The sequence below is a fragment of the Macaca thibetana genome, chromosome 12 (assembly GCF_024542745.1).
Source record: "Macaca thibetana thibetana isolate TM-01 chromosome 12, ASM2454274v1, whole genome shotgun sequence".
Lineage (NCBI taxonomy): Eukaryota > Metazoa > Chordata > Mammalia > Primates > Cercopithecidae > Macaca > Macaca thibetana.
The window spans coordinates 26,847,895-26,867,149 of record NC_065589.1 but is presented as its reverse complement, the minus strand read 5'-3'; the positions used below and the strand labels follow the sequence as shown (position 1 = coordinate 26,867,149).

The 19,255-nt window shown below is 40.7% G+C and overlaps 1 long non-coding RNA gene across 1 annotated transcript in view; it reads right to left on the bottom strand.

The window, feature by feature from the left end:
• Positions 1-18,420, bottom strand: part of LOC126932463 (uncharacterized) — a 160,367-nt gene extending 141,947 nt beyond the window's left edge. The window contains exon 1 of the long non-coding RNA XR_007718193.1: positions 18,325-18,420. This is a non-coding gene — a long non-coding RNA (uncharacterized LOC126932463). The remainder of the gene's footprint in view (positions 1-18,324) is intronic.
• Positions 18,421-19,255: the final 835 nt, after the last annotated feature.

The window sequence follows — 19,255 nt, the reverse complement described above, 5'->3', positions numbered from 1 at the left end:
TCAAGTAAATGCAACTGTGTATCAGGTGGATGGCAAAACCATATGGAGGTACTATTCCAAATGACTTTGAAACATTGTAAACTGACTACAAATTTCTATTGAGATATACTCTGAGGACAAAAAGAACTGCAAATAAATCTTAAAATTATCAAATCACTGACACTAGTGGTAGGTATTGTTGTTCTGAGACTGTTGGGTGTATTGTGAGATTAAGTAAATAAGTAATTGTCTTGGTGCCATCAGAAACCAGGATTTTTGACATGAGAGAAAGGAGATACAAATGTAAGATGCAGAAGATTTAGTTAAAAGTCCTATTCTATATTTGAATATATATCAGTATAAATTCATGATGTATTATATATACATATATATATATGTATTTCCTACCTCTATCCTCTGAAAAGATCAACCTAAGAGCAATAAGGAGTCTTAATTTTCATATTGCTGTTTCTATTAATCACTTCTAAATCAAAGCAATCATGCGCCTGCAATCCCAGCACTTTGGGAGGCTGAGGCGGGTGGATCACGAGGTCGGGAGTTCGAGACCAGCCTAACCAACAAGGTGAAACCTGGTCTCTACTAAAAATGCAAAAATTAGCCAGGCTTGCTGGCAGGTGCCTGTAATCCCAGCTACTCAGGAGGCTGAGGCAGGAGAATCGCGTGAACCCAGGAGGTGGAGGTTGCAGTGAGCCAAGATCTTGCCACTGCACTCCAGCCTGGGTAACAGAGCGAGACTCCATCTCAAAAAAAAAAAAAGAAAAAGAAAAAAAGAAAAAGAAAAAATGGCTGATTCCAAGTCTGAGAAAGAAAAAGTAGAGGATGAGCCTAGAACATTCTGTCATACCAGACAATAAGGAGACTCTCAGAGATTACTGAGATTGCTCAAAAGATTCAAAAGACAACTTAAATAGGTTCCCACTGGCCAAAGATAAACTAATTCGACACTTCAGAACACTCACTTCCATTTTTTGGAGTCTGTGCTTCCTAGGTGGCTATCTTCACACTTTGCATTTGAACACTTTAAACTAGATTCTGACCCTTTTGATTATTTTAGGTTGACATTTTGGTTACCCAGATGGGACCCAAAGCAAGCCTCCAGTGATCCCCACCATTTCACCAACAACAATCAGGGCATTGGTATCAGCACAAATGACTTTTGTTCATGCGACCTCACTAGAGCCAGGAGTCGTCTCTGGTGAGGTTCCTCTTCAACCTCAAATCTCCCTGATTTTTGTTGATATTCAGACTTTATTCAAGCCACCTAATTTCACGCTCAACAGAGGTGGAATTAAAGCTCTGCTTTAAACCAGGTAAGGTTTTGGGTTTTGTTCTCTAGAGATTCAGCTATTTTCAGATTTTGTTTTGTTTACTTTGTGTTTTGTTTTGTTTCATTTTTATAGACAGGGTCTTGTTTTTTTATAGACAGGGTCTTGCTCTGTTGCGCAGGTTGGAGTGCAATGGTGCACTCATGGCTCACTGCAGCCTCAAACTCCTAGGCTCAAGGAATCCCTCCAACTCAGTCTCACAAGAAGCTGGGACTATAGGTGCGGGGCCACCATGCCTGGCTAATTTATTTTTTGTAGAGACAGGGTCTCACTATGTTGCCCAGGCTGGTCTCAAATTCTTAGCCTCAAGTGATCCTTTCAAAGGGTTGGGATTACAGGCATGAGCTACTGTGCCTGTCCTATAGATTTGTGATTTTCACTTTTTTCTGAGGTTAAGAGTTGTTTGTTGAACTATGCATTAGAGTTCGTATAGCCTTTTCTCTCATTCGCACTATGGTCAGGGAAGGAAACCATTTCTCTCTCTGGAAAGAGGAAGTGAATTTTTTGTGGTTTAAGCAAAGTTTGTAATTAAAAAAAACAAACAAACTGGCTAAACTCGGAAGCTGGGTTCATTTGACATATCTAAAGTCCCTTTTTGAGTGGCCAAAGCCAATGGAAAGCTTTTAATTAGAACAAAGATAAATCCCAAAGATAAGGAACACTATTCTTCCTGGACAAAACGTACCTTAGGCAACTAGGTTCTTGTGGGAGTGTTTGAGCTCATTGCTCGTGATGTGCAATGGTCCCATAGGCAATCCTCAAAAAAGAACACAGGGGGAATCTTGCTTAACGCAGGGGACCCCATGAAAGGCTGCTCTCCCAGTGCCTTAAGCACCCAGGATTCATGGTTTTGCCAAGACGCTTAACAGGGGAGAAGCAACTCATAGATGACACCTTGAGGAGTAATCCTCATTAGGCAGCACACCAGATCCAAAACATCTTTCCCTTTCAGCTTAAAAAGAACCTAATTTATGGGCAGTTATCTATGTAAAACCGCATCTTCCTTCTGAAAGGAGAGATCCACCTGTGGAAACTCCGGTTGGATTCCTATGCAATACTTATGGGGCCATCTCCTGTCAATATCTAGAGAAATAGTCTTAACCCGTGAAGACACCAAACTACAATGACCAAAATGAGATACCTTTGAAATACCTAAATTAGCTTATTTACACACACAATTAGAAAAACAGCTCTAAAATTAAACAATAACTGGGAGAGTTACTTCCAATGGTGGACCTGTTCAAGAGAGGCTCTGACAAAGCTCTTTCCCTATAGGAAGAAGATAAAAAGCTCTCCAAAACCACTGTTGAATTAAAGAAAACTGCTTTCATGTGCTTAGGCTGCGGTGGGCTCAGGTAATTGAGACTCCAGAAGCAAGTAGAACCGATGTATTGGGCAGGGGAACTTCTAGGGGATTAAGGGTATAGATGACAGTCAAAGGTCAGCATCCCCCTAATTCTGCCCTTCACATTACAATCTCTAGGTCCAGTCATCTAAACTCTGCCACTCTTTTGCCTCTGGCTTCAGATGACAGGGCACAAGATTGCAAAATCTTAACCAACCAGCTTCTCTCTCCCGGAACGGACCTCCATGAGACTCCCCTTACTAGCACTGATGTTGTTTGGTTTACAGATGGATCTTACTTAAAGGATGAATCTGGGACTTACTGTGCAGGTTATGCTATAGTATCTTTAATGGGAGAAATAGAAAGTGATTGCCTTCCAGGAGCCACATGTGCTCAACAAGCAGAATTGATAGCATTAATCAGGGCCTGTCAATTGGCAAAAGGAATAACTGCTAATATTCACGCAGGCAGCAGATCTGCTTCTGGAGTTGCTCATGATTTTGGAATGCTATGGAAACAAAGAAGGTTTTTAAATGCTTCTCATCAGTCTGTAAAAATTGGACACCTTATTTCACAATTGCTAGAAGACTTATTATTATACCAAGATCACTGCCCATTATTAAAATCCCAGATCATCCCAAATCAGATACTCCAGATCAGCTAGCTGATACGGCAGCAAAAAGAGCTGCACTAAATGCATCTAAACAAGAAAAGTAATCTATATTAAATTTTAAAGAAGCACCTGAATTTGACATAAAATGAGTTAAGTACAGAGCTCCAGAAGGTGAACAGGAAAATTGGAAGACAAAAAGGAGAGCACACTCTCCCAAAGATGAGGTGTGGTGTGGGCCAAATAATTTACCTATGCTTCCTGCTGAATTATAGTCATCATTTTTAACCTATATACGTGATTAACCCATTGGAACCCTGAGGAAATGGTTGCTTGGGGAAAACAATACTTTTAAAAACCATCTCTGATTATAGCTCACAAGGTATACAATCACTGCCATGTTATCTGCTCAAAATATAATCTAGGGAAACCTTTACACAGTTCCCAAGGACATTTGCCTTTAACTGAAGGCCCCTATGAAGTTCGACAACTAGATTCTATTCAGCTGCCACCACTGCAAGGATACCATTATGTTCTAGTGATTATTTGCATGTTTTCTCATTGGTTCGAAGTGTATCCATGTAGAAGAGTGACTGACTGCCTTAGCAGTAAGTAAAATTCTTTCAGGAAAGATTATTCTGACTTGGAGAGCTCCCTTAAAACTCCACAGTGACCGAGGTACTCATTTTACCAGACAGAAAATTCACTCAGTATGTAAAAGTTGCCCTCTCCTCCAACACTTTCATTGTGCGTGTCATCCCCAATCATTTGGATTGGTGGAGCATACAAATGGAATAATTAAGATTCAATTGGCAAAAATAACAGAAGTTTTAAAGATTCCATGGCCAAAGTCTCTTTCATTGGTTTTTCTTAACCTAAGATCAGTCTCATTTAGAAAATATCAGTTGTTGTTGTAACTGGCAAACCTGTGAATCTGCTCCCAGAGAACTGTAACTCCTTAATTATAAAGGGAGACATGTTCCCTTATTATTATAACCTTATGAAACAATTAACTAAGAATTATAATCTAGTGAAAGATTCTTAGAGACCTCTCAGGAAATGAAGAATTAAAGACCCACAGTCTTTAACCAGGAGATTTTGTTTATTGGAAATGGCATATTTTAAAAGACTGTCTCTGACTGAAGTGGAAGAGCCCTTACAAAGTGTCCTTTACTAATCCTCGTGCTGTAAAATGATAAAGACTAGACTCCTAGATCCATGTTTCTCATCAAAAAGGCTCTATCTCCTGAGTGGAATGTTTCCCTGGAAGGTGACTCTCAACTCAAGTTAATGCCAGGCCAAAAAAAAGAGGATACCTGATGTAGACAGCTAAAACCCAAGGCTTCATACTAGGTCTATATGTAAACAAATGCTTATTATTAACATTTGTTAATAAATAGATGATGAAGATTTTCCTTTACAAGCTCCCACTAAACTTCTTTTTATTCTTAGTTCTCATGTCTTGGTTCTACTATCACCAGCTGTTGCCCTTGAAGCAAACCTCTCTTTGCAATGTGCCCAAGACTATGCTAAAAGATTACAAAAATATGCTTGTTGGGTATGTGGTCTCATGCCCTTTCTAGTAGTTTTGGCCTTCTATGGTGAGTATCTCACAGGAAAAGATAGGACAGAATATCAGAAATATATCTGTGTTTCTCAAAAATAGTCATCGATGTTGACGCTAGTAGGACTAAGGATAAAGTATATCACTGGCCTATTAATAATACTTTACAGAATAAAGATCATAGTAAGAGCTTCTCAGGAAAAGAAACTAGTCCATTAGCTTTCATGCTGGTGCTGTCCCTACTGAGGGATGAAACAACCAGGCTGCCCCAATTGAGAGTTGAGACAAGTCAATTTTAGAACGATACAACACAAATTTGGGATGGTTTTATCTGGCTTGCCCCCTTCTTTGGCCAGCTCAGTCAGCTTGTCCCCTTATTTTGGGAACAGAGAAATTATACCCAAAATACCTGGCCCAATAGCACTAGAGATAGAGTACTGATTGGCATGCCACCGAATGGGCACAACCAGCAGGTGTTCATTGGTTAGCTCCAAATGGAACGTCTGGGCTTTGTGGCACTAACTTATGGTCACAGTTACCCCCAGGATGATTAGGTGATGTTCCTTGGGATATGCTTGGGCACAGGGCTGAGTAGTTCATACTCTGCTAAAACCTGCAAATTTTCCTCATTCACAATCTCATTGGGTTTGTTCTATGTTTCATGGGTATGACCACTTATTAGCTTTCATCTTCATACTACAACCGGGTATTGAGGATGTCATTTGGCATGTAGAGGCCCTAACCAATGATACACAAAGGCCCTAAATGATAGCCATATGGGTATTTCATTATTAAACAATGAAGTTACTCTTATGAGAAAGGCTATATTACAGAACTGTATGGCTTTAGACATACTCGCTGCAGCCCAAGTGGGAGCTTGTGCTAACGTAGAAACAGTGTTGTGTCCAAATCCCTGATGAATCAGATAACATCACTAACTTAATGGCTGATATGAAAACCCAAATAACTGACTTTTCAGATCTAAGGCCCTCTCCAAATGATTGCCTAAGCAACTGCTTTAAATCTTAGAAACTTGGTGGCAAAAGCTGTTACTTATTCTAGTAATTATAATGATTTGTGGTGTTTGGTCCTGTTTTTGCCTACACTGCTGTTACAGCATTTGTTTGCAACTGAGCCAATGTACACCTGAAAAGTCTGGAATAATGGTCACTCAAAAAATTACTTTGATTAAAAAGGCAGTCATGTAGCCTGAATCAGGTTTCAGGACCATTTCTCCCGTGTTTGCTTCATAATTCAGCTTTGGTCTTTTCCAACTTTCCCCTCCATGGGACATGAGTTCCTAGGAATGAGCCTTCCTAGCAATGTGGGATTTTGACCTACATAAACGACCTAAATACATGATTCTTCTGCAACGCTTTCTCCAAAAGATTTTGAAGAAATGGGTGAAACTGAAATGAAAATACATTTTAGGACCCTCTGAATGTATTATGCCAAGGGGAAGTTAAGCCCTGGAGACTGAGGCATGCAACATGTTTGCAACTTCTGTTTCTTTCTTTTCCTTTTTTATTTTCTTTTTGTAGGAATGGAGTTCTCACTATGTTGCTCAGGCTGGTGTGGAACTCCTGGGCTCAAGCAATTCTCCCACCTCAGCCTCCCAAAGTGCTGGGATTACAGGGTGAGCCACTGTGCCCAGCCTGCAGCTTCTGTTTCTTCTATTACAGATTAACTCTCTTCTTCATTGTTCTTGTTCTGTAAATGACCAGGACAGGCCCAAAGCCAGACCTTCTATCCTTCCAATCACTGATCTTTGTTATAGATTAACTTCCTCCTTTATTGTCCTGTACCTAACTCAGACCAGATGGTGCAAAAGACCCCATGACTGTTTGACTGTTATATCTTTACTGTGGAATGTTAAATATACCTTTCCTAAAAGAAAAATCATCTCAGCTAATCAGATGGTTGTAACTATGCTTTAAGCCTTATGTAGAAGGATATTGAACTTCTGTGAAGCTTCTCTAAACTTTATCTATATAAACAATCCCAAATTTCTACACCTCAGGACGCTGACTTCCATTCTTTGGAATCTGTGCTTCCAAGATGGCCATCCTCAATCTTCATGCTTGAATAAACTTTCTTTAAACTGACTCTGACCCTTTTGACTATTTTAGGTTGGCAGACAGAATCAGGATTCAAAATAGAAGCCAAGGTCAAGGAGGTTTATCTCAGAATTAAAAAGAGATCCCTGGTGATTGCCCCAAATGGAATTTAAATTCCACCTCGGCCTTACTGGCCACTAGTCTCACGAGGCAAGGAAGAGGGGTGAACTGAGTGGGTTGCTCAAGTGTCCTTGATGTATGTTGTCCTGTCCCAAGTCATGGGGCTGCTGGGCTGGAAAAACAGCGTACAAGATCAGGGATTAAAGCAGACACATGATCATCTTTAAGCTCTGATGCATGCTAAATCCATTCATCCATTCAGCAAATCGTTACTGAACACCTTCCATGAGCCTCACTCACAGCACACTACATAGTGAGAAATTCATTACAAAGGAAAGAACTATGGGACTATTAGGCTCCTCAGTTCACCCTCACCCTGCCAATCCCTTACTCACCATAATTACTCCCTCTTAAAACCAGCAAAACATTGATCACATTTCTGTATCCCCAAATCTCCATTTTAGTACCCTATTCTCCAAAGAACAACATCCAAACTACCTAACATAGAACACCAGACCCTGGACCACATGTGACTATCTCCCCACACCTTTCTCTCAACCTGAGGCCTGAACTAGAGCCGATAAATCAGCACTGAGGTTTAAGTGATTGATAAATGATTTTACGGGTTGTCACTGAGATGACATGAATGTCCATTCATCCATTCAGCAAAGTGTCACTGAGATTGGAATAATAAATCCCTTCTGCTAGATTTCATGAAGTAGCATGAGTATAGTAAAACCACTATGGGGTAAGCCTTTCCCAAAAAGCCCCCATTATCTCTAGGAAAATGCTTATGCAGGAAGATAAAATATACTTTTTTCCCCAACATCTCTGACAAAAGATACTAACATATTTCAATCAATACTGACTGTAAATTATTTGTTGAGAATAATATAAAAACAGAATTTTTTCTTCAAAGGAAATGACTTTGCAATGTTTTGAGTCTACTATTAATTTGAACTCCTTTGTAAAGAAAGCATATGAGCTATGAAGTCACAGCTGGACACAATGGGCATTAAAGCAACAAAGGATGGATGGCTGGCAAGATGGTCGAATAGGAACAGCAATGCAGAAGGCGGGTGATTTCTGCATTTCCAACTGAGGTACCTGGTTCATCTCATTGGGACTGGTTAGACAGTGGGTGCAGCCCACAGAGGGCAAGCCAAAGCAGGATGGGGCATTGCCTCATCCAGGAAGCACAAGGAGTTGGGGAACCCCATCCCCTAGCAGAGGGAAGCCATGAGGGACTGTGCCATGAGGAACGGTGCACTCCAGCCCAGATACTACATTTTTCCCATGGTTTTCACAACCCACAGACGAGGAGATTCCTTCAGGTTCCTATGCCACCAGGTCCCCGGGTTTCAAGCACAAAACTGGGAAGCCATTTGGGCAGACATTGAGCTACCTAGAGCAGTTTTTTTTTCATACCCCAGTGGCTCCTGGAACACCAGCAAGATAGAACCATTCACCCCCTGGAAACGGGGCTGCAGTCAGGGAGCCAAGTGGTCTACCTCAGCAGATCCCACCACCATGGAGCCCAGCAAGCTAAGATCCACTGACTTGAAATTCTCGCTGCCAGCACAGCAGTCTGAAGTCGACCTGGGATGCTCGAGCCTGGTGGAGGGGAGGAGCACCCGCCATTCCTGAGGCTTGGGTCAGCTGCTTTCCCTCACAGTGTAAACAAAGCTGCTGGGAAGTTCGAACTGGGTGGAGCCCACCACAGCACGGCAAAGCCACTGTAACCAGACTGCCTCTCTAGATTCCTCCTCTCTGGGCAAGGCATCTCGGAAAGAAAGGCAGCAGCCCCAGTCACGGGCTTATAAATAAAACTCCCATCTCCCTGGGACAGAGCACCTGGCGGAAGGGCAGCTGTGGGTACAGCTTCAGCAGACTTAAACTTTCCTGCCTGCCAGCTCTGAAGAGAGCAGCGGATCTCTCATCACAGTGCTCGAGCTCTGCTAAAGGACAGACTGCCTCCTCAAGTGGGTCCCTGACACCCATGCCTCCTGACTGGGAGATACCTCCCAGCAGGGATCAACCGACACCTCATACAGGAGAGATCTGGCTGGCATCTAGCGGGTGCCCCTCTGGGATAAAGCTTCCAGAGGAAGGAACAGACAGCAGTCTTTGCTGTTCTACAGCCTCTGATGGTGACACCCTGGCAGAAAGGGTCTGGAGTGGACCTCCAGCAAACTCCAGCAGACCTGCAGCAGAGGGGCCTGACTGTTAGAAGGAAAGCTAACAAACAGAAAGGAATAGCATCAACATCAACAAAAAGGACGTCCACACAGAAATTCCATCCAAGGTCACCAACATCAAAGACCAAAGTTAGATAAATCCACAAAGATGAGGAAAAACCAACACAAAAAGACTGAAAATTCCAACAACCAGAATGTCTCTTCTCCTCCAAAGGATCACAACTACTCGCCAGCAAGGGACAAAACTGGATGGAGAATAATTTTGATGAATTGACAGAAGTGGGCTTCAGAAAGTGAGTAGTAACAAACTCCTCCGAGCTAAAGGAGCATGTTCTAACCCAATCCAAGGAAGCTAAGAACCTTGAAAAAAGGTTAGAATAATTGCTAGCTAGAATAACCAGTGTAGAGAAGAACATAAATGACCTGATAGAGCTGAAAAACACAACATGAGAATTTCGTAAAGCATAAACAAGTATCAATAGCCTAATCGATCAAGCAAAAGAAAGGATATCAGAGATTGAAGATCAACTTAATGAAATAAAGCATGAAGATAAGATTAGAGAAAAAAGAATGAAATGGAATGAACAAAGCCTCCAAAAAATATGTGACTATGTGAAAAGACCAAACCTGCATTTGATTGGTGTACCTGAAAGTGACGGGGGAGAATGGAACCTAGTTGGAAAACACTCTTCAAGATATTATCCAGGAGAACTTCCCCAATCTAGCAAGACAGGCCAACATTCAAATTCAGGAAATACAGAGAACACCACAAAGATACTCCTTGAGAAGAGCAACTCCAAGACACATAATTGTTAGATTCGCCAAGGTTGAAATGAAGGAGAAAAATATTAAGGACCGCCAGAGAGAAAGGTTGGGTTACCCACAAAGGGAAGACCATCAGACTACCAGCAGATCTCTCAGCAGAAACCCTACAAGTCAGAAGAGAGTGGGGGCCAACATTCAACATTCTTAAAAAAAAGAATTTTCAACCCAGAATTGCACATCCAGCTAAACTAAGCTTCATAAGCAAAGGAAAAATAAAATCCTTTACAGACAAGCAAATGCTGAGAGATTTTGTCACCAGGTCTGCCTTACAAGAGCTCCTGAAGGAAGGACTAAACATGGAAAGGAACAACTGGGACCAGCCACTGCAAAAACACACCAAATTGTAAAGGCCATCAACACTATGAAGAAACTGCATCAACTAACGGGCAAAATAACCATCTAGAATCACAATGACAAGATCAAATCACACATAACAAAATTTATCGTAAATTTAAATGGGCTAAATGCCCCCAATTAAAAGACACGGACTGGCAAATTGGATAAAGAGTCAAGACCCATTGGTGTGCTGTATTCAGGAGACCCATTTCACATGCAAAGATACACATAAGCTCAAAATAAAGGGATGGAGGAATATTTACCAAGCAAATGGAAAGCAAAAAAACAAACAAACAAAAAAATCAGGGGTTGCAATCCTAATCTCTTATAAAACAGACTTTAAAACAACAAAGATCAAAAAAGACAAAGAAGAGCATTACACAATGGTAAAGGGGTCAATGCAACAAGAAGAGCTAACCATCCTAAATATATATGCACCCAATACAGGAGCACCCAGATTCATTAAGCAAGTTCTTAGAGACCTACAAAGAGACTTAGACTCCCACACAATAATACTGGGAGACTTTAACACCACCCTGTCAATATTAGACAGATCAACAAGACAGAAAATTAACAAGGATATCCAGGACTTGAACTCAGCTCTGCAACAAGCAGACCTAATAGACATCTACAGAACTCTCCACCCCAAATCCACAGAATATACATTCTTTTCACAGCACATTGCATTTGTTCTAAAATTGAACACATAATTGGAAGTAAAACACTCCTTAGCAAATGCAAAAGAATGGAAATCATAACAAACAGTCTCTCAGACTGCAGTACAATCAAACTAGAACTCAGGATAAAGAACCTCACTCAAAACCACGCAACTACATGGGAACTGAACAATCTGCTCCTGAATGACTACTGGGTAGATAATGAAATTAAGGCAGAAATAAACAAGTTCTTTGAAACCAATGAGAACAAAGACACAATGTAGCAGAATCCCTGGGACACAGCTAAAGCAATGTTTAGAAGGAAATTTTAGCACTAAATTCACAAACTAGAAAGCAGGAAAGATTTAAAATCGACACCCTAACATCACAATTAAAAGAACTAGAGAAGCAAGAGCAAACAAATTCAAAAGCTAGCAGAAGACAAGAAATAACTAAGATCAGAGCAAGAACTGAAGGAGACAGAGACACAAAAACCCTTTTTAAAAAAGGCAATGGATCCAGGAGCTAGTTTTTTGAAAAGATTAACAAAATAGATAGACTGCTAGCCAGACTAATAAAGAAGAAAAGAGAGAAGAATCAAATAGACACAATAAAAAATGATAAAGGGGAGATCAACACTGATCCCACAGTAATACAAACTACCATCAGAGAATACTATAAACACTTCTATGCAAATAAACTGGAAAATCTAGAAGAAATGGATAAATTCCTGGACACATACACCCTCTCAAGACTAAACCAGGAAGAAGCTGGATCCCTGAATAGACCAATCACAAGTTCTGAAATTGAAGTAGTACTTTATAGCCTACCAACCAAAAAAAAGAAAAAAAAACCCAGGACCAGATGGATTCACAGTCGAATTATCCCAGAGGAACAAAGAGGAGCTGGTACCATTCCTTCTGAAACTATTCCAAACAACAGAAAAAGAGGGACTCCTCCCTAACGCATTTTGTGAGGCCATCATCATCCTGATACCAAAACCTGACAGAGACACAACAAAAAAAGAAAATTTCTGGCCAATATCCCTGATGATCATCGATGCAAGAATCTTCAATAAAATACTGGCAAACCAAATCCAGCAGCATACCAAAAAGCTTATCCACCACAATCAAGTCAGCTTCATCCCTGGGATGCAAGGCTGGTTCAACATACACAAATCAATAAACATAATCCGTCATATAAACAGAACCAATGACAAAAACCACATGGTTATCTCAATAGATGTAGAAAAGGCCTTCAACAAAATTCAACAGCCCTACATGTTAAAAACTCTCAATAAACTAGGTATTGATGGAATGTATCTCAAAATAATAAGAGCTATTTATGACAAACCCACAGCCAAAATCACACTGAATGGGCAAAAACTGGAAGCACTCCCTTTTAAAACTGGCACAAGGCAAGGATATCCTCTCTCATCACTCCTATTCAACATTGTGTTGGAAGTTCTGGCCAGAGCAATCAGGCAAGAGAAAGAAATAAAGGGTATTCAAATAGGAAGAGAAGTCAAATTGTCTCTGTTTGCAGATGACAAGATTGTATATTTAGAAAACCCCATTGTCTCAGCCCAAAATCTCTTTAAGCTGATAAACAACTTCAGCAAAGTCTCAGGATACAAAATCAATGTGCGAAAATCACAAGCATTCCTATACACCAATAATAGACAAACAGAAAGACAAATCATGAGTGAACTCCCCTTCACAATTGCTACAAAGAGAATTTAATACCTAGGAATACAACTTACAAAGGATGTGAAGGACCTCTTCAAGGAGAACCACAAACCACTGCTCAAGGAAATAAGAGAGGACACAAACAAATGGAAAAACATTTAATGCTTATGGATAGGAAGAATCAATACGGTAAAAATGGAAATACTGCCCAAAGTAATTTATAGATTCAATGCTATCCCCATCAAGCTACCATTGACTTTCCTCACAAAATTAGAAAAAGCTACTTTAAATTTCATATGGAATCAAAAAAGAGCCTGTATAGCCAAGATAATCCTAAGCAAAAAGAACAGAGCTGGAGGCATCACACTGCCTGACTTCAAACATACTACAAGGCTACAGTAACCAAAACAGCATCATACTGGTACCAAAACAGATATGTAGACCAAATGGAACAGAACAGGGGCCTCAGAAATAATGCCACACATCTACAACTGTCTGATCTTTGACAAACCTGACAAAAACAAGCAATGGGGAAAGGATTCCCCATTTAATAAATGGTCCTGGGAAAACTGGCCAAACATATGCAGAAAACTGAAACTGGATCCCTTCCTTACACCTTATACAAAAATTAACTCAAGATGGACTAAAGACTTAAACATAAGACCTAAAACCATAAAAACCCTAGAAGAAAACCTAGGCAACACCATTCAGGACATAGGCATGGCAAAGACTTCGTGACTAAAACACCAAAAGCAATGGCAACAAAAGCTAAAATTGACAAATGGGATCTAGTTAAACTAAAGAGTTTCTGCACAGCAAAAGAAACTATCATCAGAGTGAACAGGCAACCTATAGAATGGGAGAAAATTTTTGCAATTTTCCACCTGACAAAGGGCTAATATCCAGAATCTACAATGAACTTAAACAAATTTACAAGAAAAAAACAAACAACCCCATCAAAAAGTGGGTGAAGGATATGAATAGATACTTCTCAAAAGAAGATATTTATGTGGCCAACAAACATTAAAAAAAGCTCATCATCACTGGTCATTAGATAAATGCAAATCAAAACCACAATGAGATACCATCTCAGGCCAGTTAGGATGGTGATCATTAAAAAGTCAGGAAACAACAGATGTTGGAGAGGATGTGGAGAAACAGAAACACTTTTACACTGTTGGTGCGAGTGTAAATTAGTTCAACCATTGTGGAAGACAGTGTGGCGATTTCTCAAGGATCTAGAGCCAGAAATACCATCTGACCCAGCAATCCCATTACTGGGTATATACCCAAAGGATTATAAATCATTCTACTATAAAGACACCACATGCAAATGTATGTTTATTGCAGCACTGTTCACAATAGCAAAGACTTGGAACCAACCCAAATGTTCATCAGTGATAAATTGGATAAAGAAAATGTGGGACATATACACTATGGAGTACTATGTAGCCATAAAAAAGGATGAGTTCTTGTCCTTTGCAGGGACATGGATGAAACTGGAAACCATCATTCTCAGCAAACTAACACAGGAACAGAAAACCAAGCACCGCATGCTCTCGCTCATAAGTGGGTGTTGAACAATGAGAACATACGGACACAGGGAGGAGAACATCACATACCAGGGCCTGTCAGGGGGTGGGGGGATAGGGGAGGGATAGCATTAGAAGAAATACCTAACATAGATGACAGGTTGATGGATGTGGCAAACCACCATGGCATGTGTATACCCATGTAACAAACCTGCATTTTCTGCACATATATCCCAAAACTTGAAGTATTAAAAAAACAAAAATAAAAAAACTAAAAAAAGATAAAAATTTTTTAAAAGCAACAAAGTGTAAATAATTTGCACTGTTGTCCAATTCTACAATAATTTCTCCATAGAGAATCCTCTGACAAAAAAAAACCCATAATTTTTCAATTCCTCATTATAATTCTTCTTTAAAGAATATAATTTATGATACAATAAAACAAATGTGTATGTTTAAAAGTTTAAACCTATCTTCAAAGTTCCCTGAAGATTCATTCTCTTGTTTGGCATTGACTTGACTACTGTAAGTAAATATTTCAAAAAATGTAAAATATCCTTCATAAGGAAGCCCATAAAGTGTCTTATCTTAGCCCAAAATGCAAACGAAAAAGCAGCTCCATGCCATGTTTTTGCTAAATGTCATCACTTAGATCTCTAACTCACCAACCAAGACTTGAGCAAAAACACAAATAGACCCAAAGAAGACTTTGTAAAGAGATTCAAAAAATATTCAGGCCTGAAAAATGTGTTCCTGCCCACATTATTGGCCCAGCAAATACATCCCATCTGGGCAAATGATCAGAGAAGTGCTGAAAAGAAAAAAAAAACAAATTAACCTCCTCAAATGTCTATAATTCTGAGCATTGAAAACTTTTTTTTTTGCTTAAACCAAAGAAGTTTGGCTTCTTCAGATTTTTATGCAAGCCTTGCAGGGTATCTAGAGACCTAACCCGGAATAATTCAACAAAAGTAAAAATTTCTTATTTTCTTATGTTTTATTTTTAAGATATGAGCAATTCTGATGTCTAATGTAATCTGTAACTTTATTTCTTTTTTTTTTTTGAGACAGAGTCTCGCTTTGTGGTCCAGGCTGGAGTGCAGTGGCCGGATCTCAGCTCACTGCAAGCTCCGCCTCCCGGGTTCACGCCATTCTCCTGCCTCAGCCTCCCGAGTAGCTGGGACTACAGGCACCCGCCACCTCGCCCGGCTAGTTTTTTGTATTTTTTAGTAGAGACGGGGTTTCACCGTGTTAGCCGGGATGGTCTCGATCTCCTGACCTCGTGATCCGCCCATCTCGGCCTCCCAAAGTGCTAGGATTACAGGCTTGAGCCACCACGCCCGGCCCTTTATTTCTTTTAATATGAAAATAACGTGAGTTTTTCCTATAAAATTCTTAAAGTAAATGAGAAGCTCCAGAAAAATGTGTTGTGCTTATCCGGTGAATTTGTCCCTAAGCACAGGCCAGACTGGAAAACTTGGAATTAAATGTATTAAAGACCCCAGTCAGATTAGAATGGGAATGGATTCTTAGGGGAGGCATATTTGGGGTTGATTTTGATCAACTGTTAACAGCATTGCCTAGACTAGTTTATCAGAAGAACCGGCAAATCTTTTAACAAGGCCCTGAGGCAGTGAAACCAAAAGAGCAAGTTTATACAGCAGAGGTGCCAGGAAAGCCAGGTGAGGAGGTTGACCCACAAGCTATGGAGTGGTCTAGGTGGGATGGGCAAAGGAGACAGTCATGCCACTAAGAAGTGGCAAGCCTGGAGTTTGAAGCAGTGGACAAAAAAAAAAGAGAGAGAGAAAGGTTTCTGAAAGAGGAATAGAGGACCCAGAAATAAATATTTCCCACATCTCATGTTTATCAAGAGTATTCCCACCAGTATTACCAGGAATGAAAACATAAACATCTGCTTCAAACATAATCACTGCAGAGAATTGGTAAGTGGCTGATATAGGCTTGTTCTAGTGGTTCGCTGGAATCCGTAAGAGCGGAACAAGAGATAAAGAAAGACTACTTCTCAGGCACAGTTACATGTTCCCTTTGCCATTCCCACCAAACACTGATTTGCAGTGGTCATTGCCTAAGCAGCAAATACGCTATTTTTCAGGTAATAAAGGCAAAGTTAAAGATACAAAGATACGAGAAGTATTTTTTAATTTACAAAATAGAATAAAGAAACACAAAATAGGGTCATCGATGTCAAGCAATTAATAATTTCCTAAACAAACATAACTCTGGATTTCAAAAGCACACTCGTCAATTGCAGACAGACTAGTCCAAAAGATGACTAAGGGATAATATCTGGAATATACGTTACAGAACGCCTCTCAAGTGTCTGAGATACACACATTCCAGAGTACCATGAAAACTAAACAAACAAGAAAGCAACACTTAAACACCCGAGATTTCCCAGAATTTGTATAAAATAGCATGCTAACTCACTCTGGAAAGCACGGACTGCTTAAACTTTCAGATAGAGAAGGAAGATGAATCTGTTCACTGCTTTCTGTCTTCTACCTCCCCCTGAGTGTTCTCCACATTTAAGAGAAGGTTTTTGCTGAAAAGTAAAATACTTCTTGGCATTAGGAAGAGCAGCATACTTTGCATTCTTTTTTTTTTTCAAAATTGTATCAAAATTTCCTTTGAAAGCAAGGATTGTTTTATTTATTTGCTTTGTATCCTCTATGGTCAGAGCTCTATAAAAGAAAATCCAATCAGTTCTGCAACAATAAACAGTATGTCTCGGAAGGTATCACAAAAATCCTTAGAGCGCAGTTAATTTTAAAACTTATTATTATTAATTATTATTAAAGAAAGGGTCTTGCTCCATTCCTCAGATTAAAGTGCAGTGGTGCAGTCATAGCTCACTGTAACCCCACACTTCTGGGTTCAAGAGATCCTTCTGCTTCAACCTCCTGAGTAGCTAGGACTACAAGTGCATGCCACTATACCCAGCTAATTTTTTGTATTATATTTTGTAGAGATGGGGTTTTGCCATGTTGCCTAGTTTTGAACTCTTGACCTCAAGTGATCCTCTGGCCTCAACCTCCCAAAGTGCTGGGATTACAGGTGTGAGTCATCACACCTGGCCTTAATTTAAAAATCAACGAAAACAATTATTTCTACTTTGGCATCAAAAATAATTGCCTAGGCCAGGCGCAGTGGCTCACACCTGTAATCTCAGCACTTTGGGAGGTCGAGGCAGGCAGATCACTTGAGGTCAGGAGCTCGAGACCACCTGGTCAACGTGGTGAAACCCAATCTCTACTAAAAAAAAATTCAAAACTTAGCCAGGCATGGTGGTGCTGTAATTCAGCTACCTGGGAGGCAGAGGCAGAAGAATTGCTTGAACCCAAGGAGCCGAGATCTGGGCCTTTGCACTCCAGCCTGGGAAAAAAAAGAAAAAAGAAAAGAAAAATTGCCTGCATAACACTATTTTGTAGAAAGATGCAAAATGTCACCAAAAAAAAACAAAAAACAAAAAAAAACTGATCTGTATTGCCATATTAAAAAAAAAAAGTTGGGAATTACCATAGCAGCCCTTACCTGCTTCTCTGTGCAGGACCCCCTAAGGTAAAATACAAAATGTCATCCACTGTTCCCCGCCTTGAATATCAGGTCACAGGCTGCTGTCCCTCCTTCCCCTAGGGCAGCATACCCTCACCAGCAATTCAACTGTTCTGGCAAGAGCAGCCTGCAGCCTGAGCAGGGTCTTCCCTCTCACCTCCTCTTCCCCTCAGAAAGGTGTTGCAAGAGCTGCTCCCTGCTGCCCTCTGTCTTCCAAAGCTCAATTTGGTTAATTCCTCCACAGCCTTATTTCCCCTATCTTTACGCACATACATAAACACACTTTTTCTTCTTTTTTCCCATCCTTGCCCAGTTACTGAGAGAAAAATATATATATATATATGGCGATATAGTGGATACTGTGATTTCAGGACCGGAACCAATTCCACCAACGGCTGTGGTGTTGGTGGCTCTATTAGTCCATTTTCATGCCGCTGATAAAGACATACCCGAGAGTGAGTAATTTATCAAGAAAAAGAGGAGTAATGGACTCACAGTTCCGCGTGGCTGGGGAAGCCTCACAATCACGGCAGAAGGGGAAACGCAGGTCTTAACATGGCGGCAGACAGGAGAGAATCAGAGAGCCAAGCGAAAGGGTTTCCCCTTATAAAACCACAGGATCTCGTGAGAGTTATTCATTACCACGAGAACAGTAGAGGGGAAACTGCCCCCATGATTCCATTATCTCCCACCAGGTTCCCCCCACCACACATGATAATTACAGAAGCTAAAACTCAAGATGAGATTTGGGTGGGGACACAGCCAAACCATATCAGTGGCCATGGTACTCAGGAGACTTTGTCCCTGGGAATTGCTCTCAGCTGGGGAGTTGCATGCTGCAAGTCACACCTCTCCTGAAGTGGCCCCTATCCACTCACTGATCAATGAGGAGACAGACAACTGAAGGGTTGTGCCTGCTTCAGGGCTGCCCTGCCATCAGCCAAGTCCTTTGCAGTCGCTGCATCTCCTGTTCTCCAGTTCTGCTTCCCTTACTCCACAGGGGTTGATTCAGAGCGGCTCCCCAGTCAACTACGCTCACAGTCTGAATTCCAGGAAACTGACCCAAGATACCCATCCCCTTTTCCCCACATTCTTTCTTTCTTGTTGTTTTTATAGAGACAGGTGTCTCTAGGATGCCCACGCTGGAGTGCAGTAGTGCGATCACAGCTCACGGTAACCTTGAACTCTGGGGTTCAAGTGATCCTCCAGCCTCAGCCTCTAGAGTCGCTGGGACTACAGTCATGATCCTTCACACTCTCAAGTCTCTGTATTCTTTCTTTGTGTTTAAAAATGAACCTTGGGGTGACTGATCAATGCTAGTAAAACATGGGTGTCAAAGTAAAGTTTTAAGGAAAATTATTCCTTAACTTCTAAAGCCTTCAAATATGCTGAGAATTTCCCCCTCGATAATCTCCACAAGTCTCCA